Genomic DNA, 19,209 nt, shown 5'->3' on the forward strand with positions numbered 1-19,209 from the left:
CTCATCCCGGGCACCCGGCGCCCAGAATGCGCAGCCAGCGGCCTCCCGTGCGCCAGCCCTCACCCTCCGCATCCAGGCAGCAGGCGGGCGGGCAGGCTCATCTTTGCCGTGCTCCGGCCTCAGTCACATGGATCTCTCTGCCAACCTTCCCTGCCTGCGAGCCGGGCGAGTGAAGCCGAGCGCGGAGGCGAGCAGGGACCCCTCCCCTGCCTCTGGCCGCTGGGGCGCTCTGCAGTCTTAAAGCAGCAGCAGAGACGTGCAGCCGAACTGAGACAGGACCGGGGAGAGCGCAGCCACCGCACAGTCACGCACAGTCATCAGGAGGAATTTCTTAGAGGCTTAAATAATCATTTCTACAGCTGCTTATTTTTAGTTATTTTCCTGCAGGTTGCTAATAAGAGATGGCCAGGGTGACTATTGCGGAAGGCGGCCAGCCACGGAGAGGTGAACATGAAATGCTCGTAGTTTTAATAAGATGTGCTGCTGGATTCCGATTCCGTATTTACTCTCAGAAAAGTCCAGTTCATTTGCCTAGTAGGAAATGTTCCTTCCAAATCCTTGCTGCTACTGTAAAGATCTCTATGATTTCATGGGCTAATTTTTAATTATCTTGAATACATTGTAGACTGCAAACACAAGCACTTCTAATTTTGCTCTCTGAATGGCGCATAAAAAAGCTGATTGAAATTGCTGATAATTTGAGTAATCCCAAACATATAACCCCTTTCACGTTTCTGTGAAAAGTCAATATGTTAACATTTCCTGAATGTTCTGTATGATTCTTGAAGTCATGATAATATTTAAATTGAAGCTCCCACAAGGGCGTACATCTATCCATCACTTTGCAATATAATGACCGACAGGGCTGGAATGCACCCCAGTGTAGAACCCAGGATGAAATGCTCAGAGGCAGGACAATCAGGACTGAGAAAAAGCATTCAGTGGGGGTCAAGGGAGACATTTTCAAGGGAAACTGAGTAGGCTTTTTCCTAGGCACCAGGTATCTTCTAACTGGGCTTCATGTCCCCCTCCAAATACAGAAGAACGATGCACATCTCAGACAGCTCACAAAACAACACAGGAGAAGCAAATGGTGAGGCAGAAACAAAATGGTGCTTTACCAGGGTTGGGCACAAGATGGCCAGGCCCTGTGTACCCGGGAAGGGTCAGCTGAGCCGGTGATGCTGCCTGGCTCACCACTGCTCTGCAGCTGCAGGTGATCACGTGCTGCCGCCCACTCAGGCTGCGCAGGCCCAGCCCCCAGTACCACGCACCAGAACCAGTGTCCTCCGGCTTTGCGAATGCTGGGTGCTCAGTCCCTGGTCTTTCCCAAATGCAGCCCAGGAAGGCAGAGGATGGCCCTGATTCTGTCCCTGCATCCAGCTGGTTGACTTATTCATTAATTCTTACTTGCACAGTAGCCACCTGCAAGGGTGCCCAGGCACTGGGGTCAGGCAAACCCGGGGTCAAATTGCAGCTCCTCCACTACCCCGATGTGGGCCTTCTGCATGTGACTCGAGCCTCACTTTCCTCATACACAGACTGGAAATTATCACAGTTCTTAACTCACAGGGCTGTGAAGATCCTTCCATCCGTTGACAGCACATGGTCACTATAGTTAGCGATGGCTACGGTCAACTGTTACTGAGTTTTGGAGCAGGGCTGGAAACATGATTTGCAGGGTCCACTGCAAAATGAAAACGGAGAGCTCCTTTCTCAAAATGAAAAGGAAGCACCATGACAAGTATAAAACAGAACACTTTCTCCTTTCTTCCTGCCTCTCTCAACCAGTCGTGTGTTCTTCATGCTGCTCTTCCTCAGGCGTGGCAATGCAGCCCTGCACAGACCCCACAGCGCTTCCAGGTGACTCAGTACAGTACAAGAGGCTTGTACTTGCCAGTTGCTTCCCCGCCCTTGGCTGCACCCACATGCTGTGACCAGCCACAGTTAGAGGGTGGGGAGGCCGCTGTCTCTCTCCCACAGTCCACGGTCCCAATGTACAGTGGACATGTACAGTGGACAGGAGATCCCTCAGGGATTGCAACCTCCCTGCTAGGAAGCTCTGGGTACCTGGATTGGAGGTGGGTGCAAGGCTCTGGAATGTGCCCTGGCACTGCCAGCCTGCTGGGGGATGGTCACTGCCGGGCCTCACAGTGAACCCCTACACAGTGCTTGTCCTACGCATATGCCCAGACACCCACCACAGATGGCAGGTGGTGGCAGAACACAGGCTTGCTGTTCCATAATGATGCAGTTGCCACCCTATTGGGGAGCAGCAACAATTGCAGGGGCAGAGGCTGCTCAAGAGCTGGGGGAACATGGGGTTGGGAAGTGGACAGCCGAGAACCTCTCCCAAAGGAGAGGTGGCAGGTGGCAGGTGGCAGGATAGTACAGGAGCCAAGGCTATAAGCCCTCTTCATACTCCATTGTCCCATTGGATTTAGAAAAGGTAAAACAGAGGTAATATCATTAAACATTTCAAGATGGTGACCACAGAGAATTCAACCTCAAGTGCAGGCCCTTCTTTGCTTGGGACCAGATGGGACCCCGTGTGAGTGTGACACTATGTGGTTGTCTATTAACGCATCTGCCACAGGCTGAATGAGTGAAGGATCTTGAATGAGCCTAACACATGCACCAGAGCCTTTTCAAATGTATTTACATAATAGACTTCAGTAAGAAACACACATTTCTCACTAAACTGTGAGTTCCATGAGACCAGACACTCTTTCCTATTCAGGGAGGTATCCTCATGGCCTGGCCCAAGTACATGCTGGGTAAGTAACTGTGGGCTGGAATGGAGATGTCTAATGCAGGAGAAGGTGGAACCTGTCCTCAGATATGCACATGTGCACACATAAAGCACCACGGAAATGTAAGAGGGAAAGTGAGTACCGTACTTCATACAGAAGTCTCAGACGAAATGGCAAGAAAGTTGAGCTTTCAAATTCAGTTAAGATATCAATATGCAAAACTGAGTCAAGGATAGGGGCTTTCTGCCCTGAGAGTAAAGACATCTGGAAAAGCCAACTTTATAAAACAGCTTAGGTTTACAGTGATTCCTCCTTTTGTATTCCTAATCAGTGTAGCCTCTGGAAGACCACCTTTGACCTGAAACAATTCCATCCAGACTTGTCCCTTCCCCGGTTCTGTATTCCTACAGCTCTTGGTCAGCCATCCTACTGGAAGAAAGGTGAAGTCAAAGAGGCCACCTTGGTGCCCACTTGACCGATGCTAAATAAGAAACAATGCACATTTGAGGAGTTACATGATCCAAGTTACATCATCCAAGTATAGCATCTGTTACTCCTCTGTTTTCTGTTGGAGAACCAGGAAGAGCATATACGAAGCTATGGCCCTTGAGCCTTGTGCTAAAGGAAGGGTTGGGGGTTGAATGTTGTCAGGGATGAGGGAGGAGGGCATTTTAGGCAGGAAGGTCTCCAGCGTGAAGCCTCACTCCTATTGGACCTGTGGGGTTCATTCTGATCAAGGCAATAAGGAGTTTCCCATGGGGGATCTGTATTAGTTGCCTAGGGCTGCTGAAACAAAGGTCCCCAAACTGGGTGACTTAAAACAACAGGAATCTACTGTCTTAGAATTTGGAATGCTAAAAGTCCAAAACCAAGGTGTTGTTAGGACCCTCCGCCTTCTGCAACCTGCAGGGGAGAGCTTCCCCTTTTCTCGTCCAGCCTCTAGTGGCTGCTGCCATCCTTGGCACTCTTTGACTTGCAGCTGCACCTTTCTGATCTCAGCCTCTGTCTCCACATGGCCTTGTTTCTCCCTGTAAGTGTCTGGGCATCTATTCTCTTCTTCTTACAAGAATGGTGGTTATGTTAGATTAGAGACTCACCCTACTCCAGTATGATCTCATTTCAACTTATTACCTTTGCAGCCTTTGATGTCCCTACTTTCAAATAGGGTCCCACTCTGAGGCACTGTGGGTTAGGATTGCACCGTATGTTTTGGAGAGAAGGGAACACAGTTAAATCCCAACAGGATCAAGATGCCTGAAGTCAAAAGGCAAGAGGCAGGGAAGGGTTTCCATAGATTTGGGTGAGGACACCAGCATCTTGCTTTGTAACTCACTTGAGCCATGTGCATCAGGGGCCATCACAGTGCTCCCCTGTGCAGAGAAGGAGCTCGGACTTTACCTGGAGTCTCAGTTTCTCCTCGTGGAAAACTGAGTAATCATAACCACCTTTCGTATCTTAGAAGATTGTTGAGAGGATTCCATGAGATACGGGAGTTGGCTCTGAGACGGTTACACAGATAACCACTACACGATGTCATCACAGCCTACAACTGGACCTATAGAAACATTTTGAGGAAACATATTACTTGGCAAAGCCTCACTCTGGCTGTAGGGTGTTTTGATTCATTGAAGCCAGACACAGCCACACCTCTGGTCTCAGAACTGAAAAGGGCAGAGACGACCAAGAATGTCAGCAGCGACCCACCCATTTCTTCCTCCAGTGAACTGACTGAGTCCTTCAACAAATAGATGGCATAAGTCTGTTAGCTAGAGGCTGTTATAATAGTCCCTGTGGGGTTAAAGATGGATGAGAATGAACTGGGATGGGCACCAGGGAGCTTGTGGACTGCTTGAAATGTTCTCCCTATGGGTGTGGGTGAACACCACACAGGAGCATACACATGGAAAATTTGCCACGCCGTATGCTTAAGCCTTATGTACTTTACATGCCTTACTGTGTGTAAAAAAAAAAAAAAAGACCAAAACACAGTATCTACTAACTTCAATCAAGCGGGAAATTCAAATAATAGTGACAACAATTTGATAAGATAAATTATATAATCAGGAGTTGACACATCTAATTCAACTAGCTGGTGTGGTGTGTGTGTGCCTGTGTGTGTGCTGTACACGTGTGTCTTTGTGTGGTGCTTGTGTGGTATCTGTGTTTGTGTGTTTGTGACAGTGTGTTGTGTGTCTATGTGTGTATTTCTGTGGTGTGTGTTTTTATTTTAGTGTGTGTGTGTATTCTGTGTGCTTGCATATGTGGTGTGTGTTTATGTGCATTGTTGTTGTGTGTGTGTGTGTGTGTGTGTGTGTGTGTGTGTGTGGTGGAAACAGGTGTAGCAGAGACAGTGAGCAGGAAAGGCTTCCCTGCAGATACCGGAGCTGAGTCCTGAACACTCTATTGGCTTCAGCCTTGTACACGAAGGAACAGTTGCCCCCCCCGCCCAGCAGAGAGCGCTGAATGTACAGAGACACAGACTGGAAGGACACAGCACAGTCATGGAAGGCCCCTTGCAAGGAAGAGCTGGGCTCCATCCTGAAGGCAAGAGCTGGGCTCCACCCTGAAGGCAAGAGGAAACCACTGATGTATGGTCAGTAGGGAAGTGACGCAAGGAGGGGTATGCCTTGGAAACACTCCCTTCTGGGGACACACTGGGTAATGGCCTGAGGAATGTGAGAAAGATGCAGGGAGGACTTTCTAGGAAATGAGGAAGACCTGACCGATGCAGTAGAACTGGAATAAAGGCACTTGCTGCAGAGAATAGTGAAAGACATTTAAAAGGTGAGATGATCAGGAGTTGAAAATACTTTTAACAGTACTTTAAATAACAGTTGCATCATTCTCAATACATGAGGCCTTTGGCCTGTCACTGACGCACATTCAGCAGATGTTCAGTTTTAGGCCACGTGCTGCCTGTGCTCACGAAATCAACTCTTTCCTGGGAGGTGAGCACTACTACTCTCCTCCCTGTCCTCCAGATGCAGAATCCTCAGCTCAGAGCAGTCCAGAACCTTGCACTCTATCACTAGTCAGTGGCGGACAGAGCTTGGCCTGAACCCAAGCACAACACCCAGAGGTCCAGTAATGATCAATCGAAGAGGGAAGAGATGGGGCATGTGGGGAGGGATAGGGAGGATGGCAAGGTGACTCCTAAAGATTCATGGTGGATACTTGTGTGGACAGAGCCGCCTCTGACCAAGAACAGGAACCCCATCTTCTCCCATGGGCTTTTACGTTTCTCCCCATTTCTATTCTCTCACACACAGCCTGGTCTCTATAAAGCAGCCAGCTTGATCCTGCAATGCACACACACACACACACACACACACACACACACACACGATGATTGGAAGCTCTGTTCAAACTCTCCATTGCCTCCCTGTATCATATAAGGTGAAATCCAACGTGCTCACCAAGGCCACGAGCCCTGTGTTATCCAGCACCAGCTCCAGATCCCCTGCCCCTGCCACCTTCCTGCTCATACACCCAGCGCTGGCTTCCTGCATTTTGGTCAGGCACACTCAGCACAGGCGCACACTCTTCCCTCAGCCACCCCAGGGGCCGCCCTCCCACTGCCATCACTGCTAACGCAAACACCTCTTCGGAGAGCCTTTCCCTGACAAACCCCCACACCAATAGCATTCTCTACCCTACCAGTGTGTATCCACTGAGCTTCATTTTCTCTGTATTGATTTATAAATGTATGTAATTATCTACAGGCTTATCCTTAGATGAAAGCTGAGATTTTGTCTTTCTGTTCACTTCTACACTCACCACATCTAGAATAATGCTCAGCGTATAGTAAATGCTCAGTGAATATCTGCTGAATTAAGAGACACTCGATTAAAAAAAAAAAAAGTGTTGCATGAGGCAAGGCACAGAGACCCTTAGTGACATCTCCTGCATTTCACACCTTGGGAGACACAGAGTTGTGACAGAAAAAAAAAAAAACCCAGATGGAAAGGAATTTAAAAAAAAAATTCCTAGATGTCAAGTCAGCTTATCAACTTGCATAAACATTTCATCAAAATAAATATTTCTTTACTCTGCACTGGGCAGGTGGCTTGCTCACAGGCACTCTAACAAGGTATTTTTTTAAATGAAGACAGGTAGTGAGTCTAGGGATTTGAATTATAAGAAAAGGTCAAGGCGGGGTTTGTATCAAATAGGTTTTAGAAGCAGAGAACACTTCAAAGCGAAACATAAGCCTGTGTGCAGAGCAATGATCATGGAGGCCCACTGGGATTCGGTTGAGGGGAAGGACCACGCTGAGGGAAGAGGCTGGGGGGAGAGCTGCAGATGGGGGTGCGAGCCTGGATCTGCCTGACGGACCCGAGTTCCCACCAGCCCCGGGACTCCCGTGGAGGGGTGCAGCGGCCCCCTCTTGAAAGAACAGCGTTCATACAGAGTTCCTGGAGGCGCCAGGCGTGCCAGGCAGCTGTCCCGGGGGCCTCGTTACGGGAGGAGCCTCCAGATGAGATATGCGGAGAAATCCTGGTTTTAGCACGGGGCTTTCAATGTCTGGGGAATGATCCAGCGTGGCCCCGAGGGCAGCAGAAGGAGGAAGCAGCTCAGGGATCCTTGTAGGACCCCTGTAGCCCCAGTCACAGCTCAGCTCTGTGGCTTCGTGGGCAGCTTTTCAGACACCAGGGAAGACAGCCTTGATGAAATGCCCCAGGGTCTCTAAAGGAGTTCCGTCCTCACTGGGGAGGTACTTAACAGGGAGGGGAAGAGGTCCCAAAACACCACGTGGAGAAAGGCGAGGGGCCGGCCTTGTGTTCCCCGCAGGACTGATGTGGTTCTGGAGCCCAGTGGTTAAGACCCGGCTTGGGGTCAGACCCCATCAGGGCTGCTGAGCCTGAGCCAGAGCGAAGTGACCTGCGCAGGTGGCTTTACCTCTGCCCTCCAAAGACTGGTCTGTTAACCCTACCTATGCCACAGAGCTGCTGTGACAATCAAATGACTTAAAACCTGCCAAGCGCCTAAAATAGTGCCCAGCAGGCAGAGAGCAAAAGATCCTATAAATGTAAGTATTTACTATTGTTATTGCTGCTACAGCTTTGCTGTGTTTTTAGTGAGGTTCTATGCCTTGACGCAAGAGCAGAAGAAAGGGAACAGTGTCAAAGACAGGTCAAGAATGAGGAAAAGATAGGAAGGAAGGCAATGTAGAAAGCAGAAGTTGGAAAGAAATAAAGAAGAAAACTATACAGGCATTTCCTTTTCATTTACACAAACCAAATTTTAGTGGCTTGAGAGAAGTCTAAGAAATTGGGGATAAGATGAAATTGGACTCTTACTTCATTTCAGACACATTAAAAATGCTAATTAAAAATATATAGAAGAAAAATACTTGAATCACAAGCAAAATTTAAGAGCAAGCAATTCAGATAGAAAAATATTCTGGAGACAGTATGTTCATGTATAACCCAGGGGCCAGGAATACATCTTTTTTTTGTTTTTCAGATGGAGTCTCACTCTGTCACCCAGGCTGGAGTGCAGTGGCATGATCCTGGCTCACTGCAACCTCTGCCTCCCAGGTTCAAGCGATTCTCCTGTCTCAGCCTCCTGAGTAGCTGGGACTACAGGCGCGCACCACCATGCCTGGCTAATTTTTTTGTATTTTAGTAGAGACGGGGTTTCACCATGTTGGCCCAGATGGTCTCGATCTCCTGACCTCATGATCTGCCCACCTCAGCCTCCCAGCATGCTGGGATTACAGATGTAAGCCACCGTGCCCGGCCGGGATACATCTTTAAACATGACAGAAGCCCAGAAGCTATAAATTAAAAGACAAATAACTGCAATATTCTTTTAATGGCAAACTTCTGACCACAACAAAGTCAGAAGACAAGTAATGGGTGGACTAAGGGGCACACTCGCCACCTGCAAGATAGACAGAAGCCTAATGTCAATATGAGGTTGAATATTTAACAATTGACAACAAAAAGCAGTTAATAGGCATAGGTCTTGAATGTGATCGTTTAGAGGAAAAGAAAACAAAACAGCCAATAAAGCTGAGCAGAAGCTGAACCACATTAATAGGCAGGGGACTGTACATTTAAATAACAATTGGATATTGCTTCTCATCCACCAAACGGAAAGGACCTAAATGACAAGGAAACTAATGCTGGTGGGACACAAAGGAAAAGGATACTTGTGGACATTGTTGGTGGCAATTTGATACTTTTGTAGCTGTCTTTAATTTTCATGGATTCTGGCAATATCTATTTACAAACAAAACAAAAATCACCTACCCTTCAACTTTGCAGTCTTAGTCTTAGGCATCTGTTCCTCTGAGATAAAACATCAGCAGAACTTAAAGCTGTATTGGCAATGCTATCTGCTGCCGAATAGTTTGCTGAAACAAGGGGAAAAAGCGAGAGAGAGAAGAAAAAGAAAGGAAAGAAAGAAGGGAGGAAGCCATCCAAATACCTATCCTTGAGGAATGTTGAATTAAATATAGTCTTAAAAAATTAGGGATGTGTAGACATTTCCACCACATTTAATTAAGTGAAAAAAGCAAGATACAGAAGAAGATATAAAAAAGGCAAGATACAGAAGAAGATATAAATTATCTCACTTTTGTAAAACAGACAACACACAAATCTGTGTGTGTGTGTGAGACAGAGAGAGAGAAACAGATCTTGTAAGGGTGAAAAAATGTTGCACAGCAAATGTTAACATTGGTTACCTGATTTTATTGAGGTAAAGAGAGGAGGAGAAAGAAAAGAGAAAAACAAACAAACAAAAAGGGGTTAATTTAGAAAATCAACACATATAACATGACCACACTTACGTAAAACACAACTGTTAAAATAAAATGGCAATGGTAGTTATCTCAGTAGTGGGATGCCAGTTTTTTCTGTCTATTATAATTTTCTGGGATTTTTTTTTAATTTTCTTTAAAAAATCTAAAATTATGTTAAAAGGCAATAAAGAAACAAAATTAAGTATATTATGAAACCTGACAAGATTTGTGTAGCATAATACAGCAAACAGGTTCTTAGGCACACACTGGAACTAATTTCTCTTGTCTCCTTTTCTTCTGATCTTTCTGGTCCTGCCTAGTTGAAAACTAGCAGCACCTTTAGGGAGGGGTGTGAACCCACTTTCCATCACAGTCATGCATCCACAGGCCCATTCTTCCCATATCACTTGTCACTTCCCCCTCTTGTCATCCATATCCTCCTGAGAGTTCATAAGCAGCCTTGAAGGTATGGTTCATTCTGTAGCCTCCACCACAGTGGACATGTGTTGGATGAGGGGCTATTTTGACCTTTTCTCATTGTTAAAATCTCTAAACAAAGTAACTTGTTTATATTAGCCAGGCATTACATTCTAGGTTGGAAATAATTTTACCTATGGTTTTGAATGACTTGGTCATCTGTTCTCTAGCTTCTAGTACCATTTTAAAGAAATCCAATGCCATACTGATTCTCAATCCTTTGTATTAAATGTAACTTATTTTTTCCACTAAGAGTTTACAGGATGGGTTGCTGCTGTATCCTAAAGTGTCACATACGTGTGCTGAGGTGTAGGTCGACATTCTTCCGTTGTGCTAGATATTTGATGGGCCCTTTCGGTTTGGAAAATCATGTCCTTTGAATCTGAGAAGGCTCCTTGGATTCTTTGAGGATACTCTTCCCTCCATGTGATCTCGCCTCCTTCTGGAGCTACTTTAAGCCAGATGTTAGACTCCATGGGCTAGTCCTCTAATTTAAAAAATTTCTTTTACCTCTAATTTTCTTTCTTTAATTATTTTCTATTGACAAAATTGTTTAATAGTAGCATTTCTTTATGTTAAAGAAAAACAAAGTTCAAATGCCTAACTAACCATAATTATGTTAAACACTTGGTGTGCATGCAAATAAAGACAAAGGGCTGCTGAGCCAATCTGAATTTAAATAGAGGTGTTGTAGGTATAATTAACTGTAACTTACTTTTTGAATAAGTAAGAAAAAAGTTACTGGCCAAAGGATTATTAGAGATGTATTTTCCAAAATTCATTTATCTGGACTGCCTCTCTGCACCTCTGCCCCCTGCCAACTGAGCAGACTTCCCACTATTAAATCAAAATGACTACTCACTCTCACCCCCCAGCAGTTATAGTACACAACATCACTGCCCCACCGGAAAAGGAAAATACTGCATTTGGCCTGTGACTCTGCAATCTTGTTCCAGCTTCAAGAGCCTAACAGACGTCTGTGATCACCTGAGACTTCTTAAACCGCACCAATACTTCTATCTGGTTGGAACCTTAAATGCCACCACCCATCAGAGACAAGGTTCTCAATAGATGCTAAACCTGTTATTTAAATTACTTTTCAATTTAAAAAAGGAGAGACAGAGAAGAAACTTATTGGAATAAGGCCACCTAGGAATGTTCTTAACCTCTCCATTCAGCTTTTGGCTGATATATGAAACTACACATAATAAATACAACTTTTCCTCCAGGTGCACAGCTAAACAACAGCTTCTGGTACTTGGCTTCCAGTGTTCAGAAAGATGCACTGCCTAGAGTCAAGGTAGTGTGGAGATCCGGTGGCCTCTGCCAATGAGGGCTTGCCAGTCTTCAGAGGACAGACAAATAGGATCCAGCACACATAAGCAGGATGTGTGTGAGGGGAGTAACCCATACTTCTATTGAAGGATGGCTGTAATACTCTTCAGGGCACAGCCTGGACAGGTGATAACAAACTTTCCAGGCACAGGTAAGTCAACTGCAGTGGAGCCTAGGCAACATTCCGGGTTCTGGCCATCCCTGATGTGTCCCCCATCAATTCCACCAAGGCCAATCGAAGCCAGAGGTCTTGAGACTCCTTAACATTCAGGGAATTGGCCTGGGAGCTGAGGCTGGCACTGGTGAGAACAACAGGTTCCCCAAACACTTAGGCCAAGTCTTGCATAAAGGCATGATGAGGAATCCAAATGCCTACAAGAGGAGCAAAGGGGTTCAGGTACTTGTCCCGCTCTTCTAAGCATTCCATCACCAGGTCACTGATCCTGGTAACAGGTCTTTCAAGAGCTCCTTGAGTACTCTCCCATGGCAGGACCTTGTGCATTCCTGCATCCTGGCGTGGAGTCTGGAGCCCGGCATACGCTAAGTGTTCAGTACACATTACCCATTCCAGACTCCTTGGTGAGCCTGGACAAGCCCCTCCTGCTCTCTCTTTAAATTTTTGCTTTAATTTCTAGATAATGGTTTCCAGCCTTTCTACTGAATTTTTCAATTCTGCTATCATGTTTTTAATTTCTAAGAACTTTACTCTTGATCTTTGAATGTTCCTTTTAGAAAAATAACATGTATTCTATTATTACAGATGCAATATTTTTTATCTTCTCTCTCGAGAATAATGGTTGATTTAATGACATTGTCTTCTTGCCAAAGAGTCTTTTTCCTCTGTGTCACTGTTTTTTCCTTTTTGTTTGTCTTGGTCACTGTCTTTTAGAATAGACTTTTTTTTTTTTTTCAAATGTCTTGGCTCTTTTGAATATTTAATCTCTGCTTGCACTTAAGAATTGTAAAATGCTGTTTGGAAGCTCATTGACACCCATGTATTCATTGACTCTCCAGAGCACTGGTTCTCAAAGTGTGGTCCATGGAGCAGCAGTGTCAGCCTTCCTGAGATGCTTGTTAGACGTGCATGTTCTTGAGCCCCTCCCAGACCTTCTGAATCAGAATCTAGAGTGGGGCCCAGCAATCTGCATTTTAATGCCTCCCTCCCACCATAATTGTTATTCATGCTACAGTTGGAGAAGTACTGAAAAGTTAAGGGTGGTCTGCCTCCGTGGCTTCAATGGGAGGATCTGCATGGCAGTATCTTTGTGCCTCTTCTTTTGGACTTCCCAGGTATCACAGTGTCATCTCTGGCTGCCAGACTCCTAAGAGCCTACTAGAGAAAGAAGGTGGGGAATCTCAACCTTCAGTATATGAACATTTCTTTAACCTCCTGTTTTCAATTTGAATTCCATTTTCAGCTGTGTTTGCTGTCATTCAGTCCAGAGACTGTTTATCCCTCTCTGGAATTAGACTTTGGGGCTTCGGTCAGATGACTGAGGGGCAGTTCCCTTTTGTCCCTCTTGCTGGTTCTGCTACATCTCACCTTCAGCTGTCTTGGTTTCATCATCTCCCATGTTGGCTCCCACATTCCACACAGAGCCCCCAGAGCTCTGCAGGATCAGCCGCTGCCTGTGCCTCCTGACTCTCCTCTTGCTTCCCACACTCCGGCAGACCAAGCCCCCAGCCATTCCTGGTCACTGCAGCAGCCCTCCTTGCTGAGGGCCTCCGCATGTGCTTTTTTCTCTAGCAATGCTTTCTTCTTCCATCCTCCTTCACCCAGTCTAATTCTTTGCTACCTGTTAATGGCTGAAATGTGTTTCTCTAAAAGATGTTGAAGTTCTAACCCCCAGTACCTGTGAATATGACCTTATTAGAGATGATCAAGTTAAGATGCACTCATTATAGTGGTTTCTAATCCAATATGCCTGATGTCCTTATAAAAAGTAGAAGCTTGGACACGGACAGGTGCACTAGGAGAACACTATGTCAACCCCAAGGCAGAGAACGCCATGCAAACATGCAGCAGAAGCCGAGGAACACCCAAGATTGCCAGCAAATCACTAGACACTGAGGGTAGGCCTGGAAAAGATCCCTTTCTCAGAGCCTCAGAAGGAACCAACCCTGCTGACAACTGGATCTTGCACTTCTGGCCTCCAGAATCATCAGAAAATGTATTTCTGTTTTGAAGCTACCCTAGCATGTGGCGCTTTGTTACGGCAGTCCCAGGAGAGTAAGTCACCACCCTCTCTGGCCCTCCTCATGATGCTGTCTGATCACTCATCCTTGGTTAGCACCTCCTTGCCGTATCTCCCCACACCTTACACTTTTTCATCCAAATACTTTCCATAGTACAATTATGTAATTGCAGTTTTCTTTAATTATTCAAATGTTTAGCTACTTGTGCCATTATTGGATTATTTGCCCCCATTAGTCTTCTTGTCAGTCCTCTGTGCACACACGGGTTAGGGCCATGTCTGTCTTATTTACCAACATACCCCAACCATTTAGCACCAGACTTGGAACACAGCGACTTTGGTTAGCACTGGTCGAAGGATTTAATTTTCTTTGATTTCTTCCCTCTCCTTCTCCTTGAGGGTCGCATTAGTTTTAGACGTATAAAGTAGTCTGTGACCTTGGCCCTCCTACTGGAAAGGAAGCTCCAGGCCTGCCCCCAGCTGCACTTACTGCAGGCTGGCCTCTTACTGCCCTTCCTGGGCTGCTGTCAGGGAATGAGGGAACTCATCACGTACGCTTACAGCTGTGGCCTCCCCCGGGACATTGGACTCACCTGGGGCTTATAAAATGCAGATGCCTTGTCTTCACAGCAGCTCAAGCTCTCTAGGTGACTCTGATATGAGAATCGCTGAATTTGAGCCCGTTACATCTATCTTGAGTACAGTAGTAATTTATTTGGTCACTTGTATTCCTAGTTCATAGCTGATTAAAAACCAGAAATGAATATGGGGGCTGGGTATCAGAAACTGTCCCAAACACCAAACAATTGAGTTCTGCCAAATCAATGGGAACACTAAGTAGAGTGACAGCTGGGCCTCTGACCTACACTTTAATGTTCATAATGATGGGCTTAAGTAAATAAGAAAACTTTAGTTACACTCCATGTGCGTTCCTTAACAAGATGGAAAATGATAAATCACTAACACTGCCACACTGAGCTTATCTGATGTACCAGGCACAGCTCTGAGCAGAGATGGTGTTTGATTTAAACCTTACAGAACCTTATAGGTTATGTTCTGTTGGCATTCCCATTTTTCAGATGAGGAAACTGAGGACTAGAGAGAGCCAGTGAGTTTTTCGAGGTCACATTACTAGTAATTGGAGGGACAAACTCAGATCTTCATCTGTCCAGCTTGAAAGTTGGTAATATGTGTTTTTTGAGCAAGTTCCTTTTGTCCCCATAAAAGACAATTATTTTTGTGAAAATTCATTTATGATGGCATTGCCTACCAGTGCCATGTTAATGACTCTACCAGTGTCAGTGACCCACCAACACCATGTTAATGGTGTGTTTACTTAAAAATTGCACACAAGAATGATGTGGGTAATGGTTGACAAATGTGAAATTTTCAAAAGTTATTTAATTTCTATTCAGACCACTTTGGTAGATAAAAAGAAAACTAGAAGTGATTCTATTGAGTTTTACTCCTTTGCACCTTCTGAAGAGAAGCGGGTGCTTTACTGAGTTGTATTTGCTGGGTTTTCCCATCTGATTAACAGTTAATAGCAGAAATGTGCTCTTTTACCTCATCTTCCCTTTTCTGGCCTGCTTTGAGGCTCTCTTGGTAAAAATGTCTGGCCTACGACAGGATGTTCTTTGTGGGCTGGTCCAGACCCCATCTTTGCCTCACTTTCCTGCATGGTGAGTTCAGATCAGGTTGCTATTATAAGCTGATTCTCATAAAAGTCTATGAATAAGAAAAAGGAGAGCTTGTAGTACTGGGAGATTTACATTCCTCTCCTGGTAGCAAGAAGGTCATTCTGAATATCTGTTTGCAAGGAAATATGCAGTTTGTGCTTTCTCTGCAGGTTCTAAGGTCTCTGCTCTAAAATGGATTGTTGCAGTTTCTTCAAGGGAGTCCAAACAGGGAAAAAGAGAACTAGAGTGAAAGGGCATTTTGTATTCGCACACACTTCCTCCTCTATTGGTTGATTATGAAAACCCCCAACCTAACAGATGGCTTGGTGCGGGACCCTTTGTTGAAGCTACTATTATTAACAGATGAAATGCATGTGTCCTCCACAGAGACGTCTCAGGAGGGCAGCTCTCCAGCCAGATAATAGTCCAGTACTCTTATTAGCTTGGTGTGAAAAGGAGAGAATTTTAAAACCAGTTACTTTCACTCTGAAGGGCAAGGGTAAGAGGTAATTCTGCATTTATCTCTTCCTAATTGGAAGAAGAAGACTTCTAAGTCTAAAGGTTTACTTTGTTGGCATTTGACTAAGACTGTAGTTTTGGTGGCTGGAGATTTAAATTCATATTAGACTCATTAAGAAACACAAGTAAAACTTTCAGAGTAGAAATGAATGGGCAATCCCTAAATAATTCAGTGGTACTTTTTAGGTTATTGAGCCAAATACACTGATAACTTTTAGGAATCCACAGTTATCCAAACTCAAGTTTCACTTGGGATTACGCTTGTGGCTTCTCAGTGTTGGAAGGGACCTCAGAAGGCTAAACACGTTTGAATGTGAGGAATCTAAAAAAATGAGGAATTACCAGCACTTATACAGTAATTAAAAAATCAGATTAGGGTTGGTTTGTACTTATTTGTTATTACTTTATGCTAATAAATAATACCAATAAATAGTGATCAATCTGTGTTGCTGCAGGGGAAAAGTATCCAGACCGTGTAACACTTAAAATATATGCAAAATAACTTAAAGTCTTGATCATGACACTGTAAAAAGGTTGAAGGAATGACTTTCTAACTTTGCTACTTGTTAATGAGTGGAGATAGAAGGGGAGATGTGTGTTAATTTTGAAGAAACTTCTGTCTTTTTCTATACTGTACAGCTCTCCTGGGTAATTTTCTTTTGAGTCAACTCTAGTGTGAAGAACGAAGGCTTAGATACCTCATGAAAAATTCACTGGCTCTAGGTTCATAGAGTATCCAACACTGTCCAATATAACTGTCTACAGTAATGGAAATGTTCCATATGTCAGCACTGTTTAATGTGCCAGCCACTCGCCATGTGGCTACTGAGCACTTGAAATATGGCGAGTGCAGCTGAGGATCTCATTTTTTTTTAACTTCAATTAATTTACCTTTAAATTGAAATAATCATGTAGCTAGCAGCTGGCGTATTTGACAGTTGTAGAACTGTATGTAATAACCTCTTAAAGGTCACTGGTATCTTTTTGTAATTAAGAAGTGGACTTGTGCATGCTAAAATAAAACAAAATTAGTAAGAACACATCTATTTAATCAAGAAGGCGATTTCATGAAATTATATATTCCTTTTCTGTCCTACTCCAGTCTGTCTTTTGAGATGCAACTATGGATAACAGCTTCTTATAGATCTCTCCAAGAGCTTCGTATGCTTGCATAAACATAGAAATGAATACACGTTTCTTTACAGGAGTGGAAGCATACAGTATCCACTAATTTTATTTCATTACTTCTTCAGCTTCAAAATATCTGGAGATCTGTTATATAAGCCCTAAAGCTGCCTTGTTATTTTAATAGCTGCATAATATTCCATAATCTAGACGAATGATTATTTAATTGGTCCCTAATGGTGGATGTTTGTTTTTTTCCTATCCAGTTGCTATGGTATAATCACAGAACTGACCATTCATCCAGTTGTATTTTTGCATATGCATGTGTGGTTGGTATTTTCAATGACAGTAAATTGCATGAGAAGAGAAATCTGAAAGACAACACCAGGATGCAAGTCATTCAGGATTTAATAAGTTTTTGTCCTTGAAATGCTCTCAGAAACAAACAAGCGTGAGTATAATTTTCATACAGTGAGCATAATGTTGACTGTAAGCATCGTGTGAGAAACAGTTGCTGTCTGTTTTGTTCACTGATATATCCTATGTGTTCACAATGCTAGCCAGTAGCAGGGGCTCAATAAATCTTTGCTCAATGAATAGGTCAATGTCCTGGTTGTGGATCCCATTCTGAGTCTTTCACTTCCTTTGGAAAGGATCTGCCAGAGACCGAAGAGGTTACATTTGTCTTAAATAACAAAAGCTATTAATATCTCTCACAGTCACATATTATTTAGTTTTCAGTTGCTCCTCACCCATCCTTGGAGTAATATGCATTACTACTCCTAGAGAAATAGTTATGAAAAAGTTAAAATACCTTACAAATACTGAGAGTTGCTTTTCAAGACTTTTCTTAAAATGTGATGAAATCATATAGGCATTGGCAGACAGATGTCATTGGCTGTGCTCTGGACTGTGGGTGCTGCTTCTAGTTGCTCTCAGTGGGCCTTCCTCAGCTGAGAGGGCACTGCCCTCAGCCACCCTGGCACATGCCATACCTCTGCAAGGCAAAGGCTAGACACTGTGAGCCAGGAAGTCAAGTGGACTTGAATCTGGCCCCCTCCTTACTCTCCAATCACAGATCTCCATAAATACTCTATGCCTTTTTTTCTGTAAACCACTCACCGTCCCTCCCATTCCTGAAAAACATTCACTTCTGCAAGGACTTGCTCTGTGTAAGTGCAGAAAACGGGCTCCGTCTCCCCTGTCACTTCGTTTACTCTCAACTGCTGTTTCCATGGAGTTTTGTGTCTGACTTCTCCCTACCCCATGGCTCAGCCTTCTGGAGGAGAATGAGGAAGTGAACCTGATGGGGTACTGTGATGGTTAATTGTATTTGTCAACTTGACTGGGCCATGGGGTGCCCAGATAGCTGGTGAAACATTATTTCTGGATGTGTCTGTGAGGGTGTTTCTGCAAGAGACTCACATTTGCATTGATGGACTGAGTGAAGTAGATGGCCCTCTCCATTGTGGGTGGGCCTAACTTCATCCAATCTGTTGAGAGCCTGAGTAGAACAAAAAGAAGAAGGAAGGTTGAGTTTATTCTCTGCCTGATCCCTTGAGCTGGGGCATGTTTTCTTCCACCAGAGTTCTTGGTTATCAGGCCTTCAGACCCAGACTGGAATGTATACCACTGGCTCTGCAGTTCTCAGGCCTTTGAACTACACCACTGACTTTCCCGGGTCTCATCTGCATCATGCTTGCAGATGGCAAGGCATGGGACTTCTCAGCCTCCATCGCCATGTGAACCAGTACCTTACAGTAAAATGCTCTCTCTCTACACACACATATATGTATAGGCATGTACATATGCACACACACGCATATGTATACACATATACATATATACACACACAAGTTTCACAAATGTAGTCTATAGTCAGTTTGCTCTGTTTTCTCTTAAGAACCCTGGCTGTGCACCTGGAGGAAAAGTTGTATTTATTATGTGTAGTTTCATATATCAGCCAAAAGCTGAATGGAGAGGTTAAGAACATTCCTAGGTGGCCTTATTCCAATAAGTTTCTTCTCTGTCTCTCCTTTTTTAAATTGAAAAGTAATTTAAATAACAGGTTTAGCATCTATTGAGAACCTTGTCTCTGATGGGTGGTGGCATTTAAGGTTCCAACCAGATAGAAGTATTGGTGCGGTTTAAGAAGTCTCAGGTGATCACAGACGTCTGTTAGGCTCTTGAAGCTGGAACAAGATTGCAGAGTCACAGGCCAAATGCAGTATTTTCCTTTTCCGGTGGGGCAGTGATGTTGTGTACTATAACTGCTGGGGGGTGAGAGTGAGTAGTCATTTTGATTTAATAGTGGGAAGTCTGCTCAGTTGGCAGGGGGCAGAGGTGCAGAGAGGCAGTCCAGATAAATGAATTTT

This window comes from Colobus angolensis, unplaced genomic scaffold (assembly GCF_000951035.1).
Source record: "Colobus angolensis palliatus isolate OR3802 unplaced genomic scaffold, Cang.pa_1.0 Scaffold38, whole genome shotgun sequence".
Lineage (NCBI taxonomy): Eukaryota > Metazoa > Chordata > Mammalia > Primates > Cercopithecidae > Colobus > Colobus angolensis.